This window comes from Oncorhynchus gorbuscha, linkage group LG11 (assembly GCF_021184085.1).
Source record: "Oncorhynchus gorbuscha isolate QuinsamMale2020 ecotype Even-year linkage group LG11, OgorEven_v1.0, whole genome shotgun sequence".
NCBI classification, from domain to species: Eukaryota; Metazoa; Chordata; class Actinopteri; order Salmoniformes; family Salmonidae; genus Oncorhynchus; species Oncorhynchus gorbuscha.
Genome location: NC_060183.1, coordinates 64,489,150 through 64,496,970, shown reverse-complemented (window position 1 = coordinate 64,496,970; position 7,821 = coordinate 64,489,150). Strand labels below are relative to the sequence as shown.

The 7,821-nt window shown below is 39.3% G+C and overlaps 1 pseudogene; it reads left to right on the top strand.

The window, feature by feature from the left end:
• Positions 1-684: 684 nt before the first annotated feature.
• On the top strand, positions 685-7,146 carry LOC124047702 (annotated as a pseudogene).
• Positions 7,147-7,821: the final 675 nt, after the last annotated feature.

The following is a 7,821-nucleotide window of genomic DNA, read 5'->3' as shown; positions in this document are numbered from 1 at the left end:
TAAAATTGATGATCTACGTGGAACATTATACTACCAACGGGGCATTCAAAACTCTAATATCTTATGCTTCACGGAGTCGTGGCTGAACGACGACATTATCAACATAGAACAATGGCGTCTGGTAAGACAAGGGGCAGCGGACTATGTTTCTTTTTGTAAATAACAGCTGGTGCACGACATCTAAGGAAATCTCAAGGTTTTGCTTGCCTGAGATAGGGTATCTCATGATAAGCTGTTGACCACACTATCCACTTAGAGAGTTTTCATCTGTATTTTTCGTAGCTGTCTACATACCACCACAGACTGATGTTGGCACTAAGACAGCACTAAATGAGCTGTATTCCGCCATAAGCAAACAGGAAAACGCTCACCCAGAGGCGACGCTCCTAGTTGCCGGGGACTTTAATGCAGGGAAGCTTAAATCATTCTTACCAAATTTCTATCAGCATGTTAAATGTCCAACAAGAGGGAAACAAACTCTGGACCACCTTTACTCCAGACACAGAGCTCTCCCTCATCCTCCATTTGGAAAATTTGACCATAATTCTATCCTCCTGGTTCCTGCTTACAAGCAAAAATTAAAGCAGGAAGCACCAGTGACTCAACCGATAAAAAAATGGTCAGATGAAGCAGATGCTAAGCTACAGGACTGTTTTGCTATCACAGACTGGAATATGTTCCATTATGTACCATTCCTCTGATGGTATTGAGGAGTACACCACATCAGTCATTGGCTTCATCAATAAGTGGATCGATGACGTGATCCCCACAGTGGCCGTACGTACTGTACCTTCCCACTGACAGACAGTCATCTCTCCCTCAAAGTGCCAAAGTATCTCTCCTTATCTCTGACTGTGTGTCCTGTCCCCTATGTGTGTTTAGAGATAAAGAAAACACTCAAATCCCTAAAATAACATCTGTCAGTACAACCTATATCTCTCTTTTTGTTTGAGAGCCCATGGTGTAAGCTGGTGAAATGTAAGAGAGTGAGTTGAGAGCTGAAGTTTACCTTAAACTCTGCCCATGATTTTAGGCTATTAGCATGGTAAGAGCATCATAACAACGTTATCGTTACCGGCACCACACTCTGCTTTGCACAAACTCTGCTTGACAGATCAGAACGTTACAGAGCTCTGAAAACAATACTCTCTGTACCATACCTGTGAGCCAGAAGGTTGTTGTTGAAGAACTAAGCCTATATAGCATTGTTGAAAGCAGAAAGTCAGGTACCCAAGCTAACATTCAACTACAGCACATGGAAACATCATTCTGGCACTATGGGAATACTATTTCAGTCCGATGCCGACAGTAAATCAAGATCAATCAATTGATGTTCTGAAGATGACTGGCTTTAAATAAACATTTGTGAACATTTATAGCTTTCATCAGAAGTAACTACACTAACAATAATGTATAATTATTTATGCTTTCAGTAAATTCCAGTGGCTTGACCCAATCCTAGTCAATTAATATCTCACAAATATCTCACAAATGCATAACAGAACACCAGAAGTAGTGATACTGTTGACTTTTCTCTTTATCTCAATGACCTCAGTTATATTCCTCATGTCTGTCAAATCAAATCAAATTGTATTGGTCACATACACATGGTTAGCAGATGTTATTGCGAGTGTAGCAAAATGCTTATGCTTCTAGATCTGACAGTGCAGCAGTATCTAACAGGTAATATCTAACAAATTCCACAACAAAACCTAATACACACAGTCTAGTAAAAGAATGGGATGAGAATATATATGTATAAAATGTATGGATGAGCGGCTAAGATGCAATAGATAGTAAAGAATAGATAGTAAAGAATAGATAGTAAAGAATAGATAGTAAAGAATAGATAGTGAAGAATAGATAGTAAAGAATAGATAGTGAAGAATAGATAGTGAAGAATAGATAGTGAAGGATAGATAGTAAAGAATAGATAGTAAAGAATAGATAGTGAAGAATAGATAGTAAAGAATAGATAGTAAAGAATAGATAGTAAAGAATAGATAGTGAAGAATAGATAGTAAAGAATAGATAGTGAAGAATAGATAGTGAAGAATAGATAGTAAAGAATAGATAGTGAAGAATAGATAGTGAAGAATAGATAGTGAAGAATAGATAGTAAAGAATAGATAGTGAAGAATAGATAGTGAAGAATAGATAGTAAAGAATAGATAGTGAAGAATAGATAGTAAAGAATAGATAGTGAAGAATAGATAGTGAAGAATAGATAGTAAAGAATAGATAGTGAAGAATAGATAGTAAAGAATAGATAGTGAAGAATAGATAGTAAAGAATAGATAGTAAAGAATAGATAGTGAAGAATAGATAGTGAAGAATAGATAGTAAAGAAAGAATGAAGAATAGATAGTGAAGAATAGATAGTGAAGAATAGATAGTAAAGAATAGATAGTGAAGAATAGATAGTGAAGAATAGATAGTAAAGAATAGATAGTGAAGAATAGATAGTAAAGAATAGATAGTGAAGAATAGATAGTGAAGAATAGTAAAGAATAGATAGTAAAGAATAGATAGTGAAGAATAGATAGTGAAGAATAGATAGTAAAGAATAGATAGTAAAGAATAGATAGTGAAGAATAGATAGTAAAGAATAGAATGAAGAATAGTAAAGAATAGATAGTAAAGAATAGATAGTGAAGAATAGATAGTGAAGAATAGATAGTGAAGAATAGATAGTAAAGAAAGAATAGATAGTAAAGAATAGATAGTGAAGAATAGAATAGATGAAGAATAGATAGTGAAGAATAGATAGTGAAGAATAGATAGTAAAGAATAGATAGTGAAGAATAGATAGTGAAGAATAGATAGTGAAGAATAGATAGTGAAGAATAGATAGTAAAGAATAGATAGTGAAGAAAGAATAGATAGTGAAGAATAGATAGTGAAGAATAGATAGTAAAGAATAGATAGTGAAGAATAATAGATAGATAGTGAAGAATAGATAGTAAAGAATAGATAGTGAAGAATAGATATAGTAAAGAATAGATAGTGAAGAATAGATAGTGAAGAATAGATAGTAAAGAATAGATAGTAAAGAATAGATAGTGAAGAAAGAATGAAGAATAGATAGTGAAGAATAGATAGTGAAGAATAGATAGTAAAGAATAGATAGTAAAGAATAGATAGTGAAGAATAGATAGTAAAGAATAGATAGATGAAGAATAGATAGATAGTAAAGAATAGATAGTAAAGAATAGATAGTGAAGAATAGATAGTAAAGAATAGATAGTGAAGAATAGATAGTAAAGAATAGATAGAATAGATAAAGAATAGATAGTGAAGAATAGATAGTGAAGAATAATAGATAGATAGTGAAGAATAGATAGTAAAGAAAGAATAAAGAATAGATAAAGAATAGATAGTAAAGAATAGATAGTGAAGAATAGATAGTGAAGAATAGATAGTGAAGAATAGATAGTAAAGAATAGATAGTGAAGAATAGATAGTAAAGAATAGATAGTGAAGGATAGATAGTAAAGAATAGATAGTAAAGAATAGATAGTGAAGAATAGATAGTAAAGAATAGATAGTAAAGAATAGATAGTGAAGAATAGATAGTAAAGAATAGATAGTGAAGAATAGATAGTAAAGAATAGATAGTGAAGGATAGATAGTAAAGAATAGATAGTAAAGAATAGATAGTGAAGGATAGATAGTAAAGAATAGATAGTGAAGGATAGATAGTAAAGAATAGATAGTGAAGGATAGATAGTAAAGAATAGATAGTAAAGAATAGATAGTGAAGGATACAGTATACATTATATACATATGACATGAGTAATGCGAGATATGTAAACATTCTTAAAGTGGCATTATTAAAGTGACTAGTTCTCCATTTCTTAAATTAGCCAATGATATCAAGTATGTAGGTAGGCAGCCGCCTCTCTGTGCTAGTGGTGGCTGTTTAACAATCTGATAGCCTTGCGATATAATCTGTTTTTCAATCTCTCGGTCCCTGCTTTGATGCACCTGTACTGACCTCACCTTCTGGATGGAAGCGGGGTGAACAGGTAGTGGCTCGGGTGGTTATTGTCTTTGATGATCTTTTGGCCTTCCTGTAACATCGGGTGCTGTAGGTGTCCTGGAGAGCAGGTAGTTTGCCCCCGGTGATGCGTTGTGCAGACCGCACCACCCTCTGGAGAGTCTTGCGGTTGTGGGTGGTGCAGTTGCCGTACCAGGCGGTTATACAGTCCTACAGGGATACTCTCAATTTTGCTCCTGTAAGAGTTAGTGAGGGTTTTTGGTGACACGTCACATTGTTCCAGCCTCCTGAGGCTGAAAGTCCTGAATAGTAGTAGTAAAGTAGCCTTCCTGAAGTCCACAATCATCTCTTTTGTTTTGCTGACATTGAGTGAGAGGTTATTTTACTGACACCACACTCCGAGTGCCCTCACCTCCTCCCTGTAGGCTGTCTCGTCGTTGTTGGTAATCAAGCCCATTACTGTTGTGTCGTCTACAAACCTGATGATTGAGTTGGGGGTGTGCATGGCCACGCAGTCATGGGTGAACAGGGAGTACAGGAAGGGGCTGAGAACTTACCCTTGTGGGGCCCCAGTGTTGAGGATCAGCAGGGTGGAGATGTTGTTTCCTACCCTCACCTCCTGGGAGCGGCCCGTCAGAAAGTCCAGGACCCAGTTGCACAGGGCGGGGTCGACACCCAGTGTTAAATGCTGAGCTGTAATTGATGAACACCATTCTTACATAGGTATTCCTCTTGTCCAGATGGGTTAGGGCAGTGTGCAGTGTGATTGTGATTGCGTTGTCTGTGGACCTATTGGGGCTGTAAGCAAATTGGAGTGGGTCTAGGGTGTCAGGTAGGGTGGAGGTGATATGATCCTTGACTAGTCTCTCAAAGCACTTCATGATAACGGAAGTGAGTGCTACGGTGCGTTTAGCTCAGTTACCTCAGATTTCTTGGGAACAGGAATAATGGTGGCCCACTTGAAGCATATGGGAACAGCAGACTGGGATAGGGATTGATTGAATATGTCCATAAACACACCAGCCAGCTGGTCTGAGCATGCTCTGAGGACGCAGCTAGGGATGCTGTCTGGGGCGGCAGCCTTGCGAGGGTTAAAAAGTTTAAATGTTTTTTGTCATGTTGGCTGCGGTGAAGGAGAGCCCACATGTTTTAGTAGTGGGCCATATCAGTGGTACTGTATTGTCCTCAAAGCGAGCAAAGAAGTTGTTTAGTTTGTCTGGGAGCAAGACAGCGGTGTCCTCGACGGGGTGTTTTTTTTTGTAATCCGTTGAATTGCGACTCTACTTTGTCTCTATACTGATGCTTAGCTTGTTTGATTGCCTTACGGAGGGAATAGCTACACTGTTTGTATTCAGCCATGTTTCCGGTCACCTTGCCATGATTAAAAGCAGTGGTTCGTGCTTTCAGTTTTGCACAAATGCTGCCATCAATCCACAGTTTCTGGTTGGGGAAGGTTTTAATTGTCACCGTGATTACAAAATCACCTATGCACTTGCGAATTAACTCGCTCACCGAATCAGCATAAACATCAATGTTGTTGTCTGAGGCTATCCGGAACATATCCCAGTCCACGTGATCGAAGCAATCTTGAAGCTGGAATCAGATTGGTCAGACCACAGAGACGTGTCACTGCCCACCAACCTCAAACTGAGAATAAAATGGACTAAGCTGACCTCAGAATACCTCAAAGAGATGTGTTTCTACAATAACCTCTGCCATAAAATAGACCAGGGTAAAACTTGAATCAAACCTCTTTTTCCATCCATATAATGCAAGAATTTTGGTCAGAGTCAGATACTCTACAGGTCTGTTCAAAAGTATTGCAATATGGGGGATAGTCTGTCATAAAAGAGACCAGGAAGTATCCATTGGTGCAAATTACAAATCATTCTTCATCTTGTTCTAGGGAGATGTGTTCCTTGCCATGGGTTTCCACAAGCGGAGTTACGGACGTTTCCATGGACGCATCTACTTACATGACTCGGCTCCTACGGATGCGTCGCTGGTCATCACAGAGCTCACACTGGAGGATTATGGGAGATATAAGTGTGAGGTCATCGACGGGATGGAAAACGTCTCGAGTTGGTTTCTCTGGACCTGCAAGGTAACACACGCATGGATGCTCGTAGACACACACACACACACACACACACAGACACTGAATGTATGCCCTCACACAGCATTTAAAATGCACTCCGATCACTTTTGAGGTATGGAAATGTTTGACTAACTTTGGGAGAACCATCATTTTAAGTGACTGGGCTGTGGTAAAGTGACTGTGTCAACTCTGCAGCAGCCTGTCCTTGTCTAGCTGGCTCAGGGTTCTGGCTATATATAGCACCACGAGCTGAGACTACCCAGGAGGACTGTCAGGGGCACACACACGCATGTGCATGCAGGTGCACACACAAGCACACTCATGCAGAAGCACACACACACACACACACACACACACACACACACACACACACACACACACACACACACACACACACACACACACACACACACACACACACACACACACACACACACACACACACACACACACACACACACACACACACACACACACACACACACACACACACACACACAGAGTCAGGCCAGAGTAATGGAGTTCATCAATTATGTTTCCATTCCTGGCTCCCCTCCATGGGACATACATCACCCAGCCAGACCGGTTTTATTATATATGAGAATGATCAACCAACTCCAATCTAAAGCCAATCTAAAGCCTGGAGTTACAGGCCTACAGCCACCACACACAAACACAACACTGGAATAGAAATAGTGGGATTTGATAAAAGGCTAAAAGTTAATGGGGTTTTAACTATTACAGTTAATTTTTTTACAACTACTGTTTTCTTTAAAGAGAGATTAAGTGAAGACATAAAACCCGAAGCAAATTGATGTGTTATTTATTGCTGTAATGGTATTGATTTTCTCCTGTCTCTCCTCTATTTCCCTCTCTCTCCCTCTCTCTCTTCTCCTCTCTCCTCTCCCTGTTATCGTCTACCCCTACGTCCCTCAGCTGGTTCGTTACAACCTGAACTGACTCCATCATGGCGTCGTTTGACCAGCTGTATGAGGCTTGGCATGGGGGTTTGGACTGGTGCAACGCAGGGTGGGGGAGTGATAGGTAGGTTCTCACACACATTGAGAACCTATTACATTTACAGAGAAAAGAAGGGGGAGGGGTTGTGGGAGAGGAGAGAGGGAGGTCATGTGGAGGAAGTTAGTGGTATCACTAAAACTGTGATGTTTTATTTTTAGATACTGTAAAACACGAGGTGTGAGACAAAATCCATGTTTTTTTGTAATCTGGGACCTGAAATTGTACAGACATAGTTTACGCCTGTACAATTTAAGGTTCATTTAATTTAATCTGTTATTTCTATGCAGGAACAGAAAGGGAAGATGGATTTGAGGGAAGGAGGGAGATAAAGATGATAAAGATGATTATTCATGCCATAGCCCGAAGGACGTGCTTGGACTGAGAACAACCTGGTGCAACTTCTGATAATTGGACTGATACCTTTGGACACTTACCTGGTCTGTGCAATTAAACCAAGGACAACAAAAGAACAACACTATTTACACAAAAACTAAACGCAAAGATGGTGTAGACGCAAAGATGGTGTAGACGCAAAGATGTGTAGAGGAGGAAGTAGAGGCATAGCGGTAGAGGATATAGTAGGAGGATAGGGGTAGAGGATATAGAATGAGCCCTTGGGTTAAAATATATAGTAGGAGGAAAGGGGTAGGGGATATAGCAGGAGGATAGGGGAAGGGGAAAATGTAGGAGGACAAGGGTAGAG